The 970-nt window shown below is 46.5% G+C and overlaps 1 pseudogene across 1 annotated transcript in view; it reads right to left on the bottom strand.

Annotated features, from left to right (window-relative positions):
* Positions 1-970, bottom strand: part of LOC111651023 (calpain-2 catalytic subunit-like) — a 6,773-nt pseudogene that overhangs the window by 3,932 nt on the left and 1,871 nt on the right. The window contains exons 6-8 of the transcript XR_015436898.1: positions 611-676; positions 440-497; positions 269-366 (exon numbers count right to left, since the gene is read on the bottom strand). The product of XR_015436898.1 is annotated as a calpain-2 catalytic subunit-like (transcript). The remainder of the gene's footprint in view (positions 1-268; positions 367-439; positions 498-610; positions 677-970) is intronic.

The following is a 970-nucleotide window of genomic DNA, read 5'->3' as shown; positions in this document are numbered from 1 at the left end:
TGTAATTATCACTATAACCGTGGTCGATCACCATGGTTACGCACTGTGGCTCATTTGACTCACGTCAGGTTCTGTACGTCATCACCCAGCAACAGTCTGTTCGTGTCAGTGAAAACACGGAGGAGACAGTGACAGGTTTTTAAAGACAGTAAACCTGCTAAAAAATGTGACGTCACATGACCACAGAGACACACATCGACACTCCTCGATGTGTTGGCCGTGTCTCATTTGTCAACTGTGTCATCCCCCCCCCCCACCACACACACACACACACACACACACACAGCTGCAGGAAGGATACGTCCATCAGGTTGACCATGATCCTGCAGGTGTCCATGCTGAAGCCGTCCGTCTTGATGTCAGTTCCTGTGGAAACAGGAAGTTAAAGTGGCAGCTGATGCGTTCAGGTGAAACGTGTTGAAGCGTCACTTTAACTCACGTTTGGCCACGATCTTGTTCATGATGGTCCTGAGCTCCGCCGCAGAGATCTCCATGTCCTGAAACACAAGCACAGAGCCGTCAGTACAGGAGGGCTCACACCTGAGCAGCAGACAGGTGAGCGGCCGTCAGGTGTTCAGCTTAAACTCCTCCCCCTCAGTTCAACACTCACGTCTCCGGCCAGTTTAGTGAAGAGGCCTCGGAACCCTGCGTCCACTTCCTCGTCAGACACCGTCTCCTGGACAGACAAAACTTTATACTGTGTCTGAATCATCATGACAATGAGATTCAACATGGAGTCACTCACTTCACCTGCTCCTTCACTTACTGACCAAAACTTTGTACTTTACTGTGAAATGTTACTTTATTTTGAAATGAATCTGACTCTCGGTGTTGGTGTGTTTCGTCTCTCTGAAGTTTACAGTTTCTCTGTTTCAGATGAAACATGTTTAATCAGTTTTAATTTATTTAATCAAACCGGATCAAAAGTTTCATCCAGTTAAAAATAATCAGAAGGACAATCAATAATCAT

The sequence above is a fragment of the Seriola lalandi genome, unplaced genomic scaffold (genome assembly GCF_002814215.2).
Source record: "Seriola lalandi dorsalis isolate HSWRI2012SDOR001 ecotype SW California unplaced genomic scaffold, Sedor1 jcf7180002053111, whole genome shotgun sequence".
Lineage (NCBI taxonomy): Eukaryota > Metazoa > Chordata > Actinopteri > Carangiformes > Carangidae > Seriola > Seriola lalandi.
This window is presented reverse-complemented; position numbering and strand designations above follow the sequence as displayed.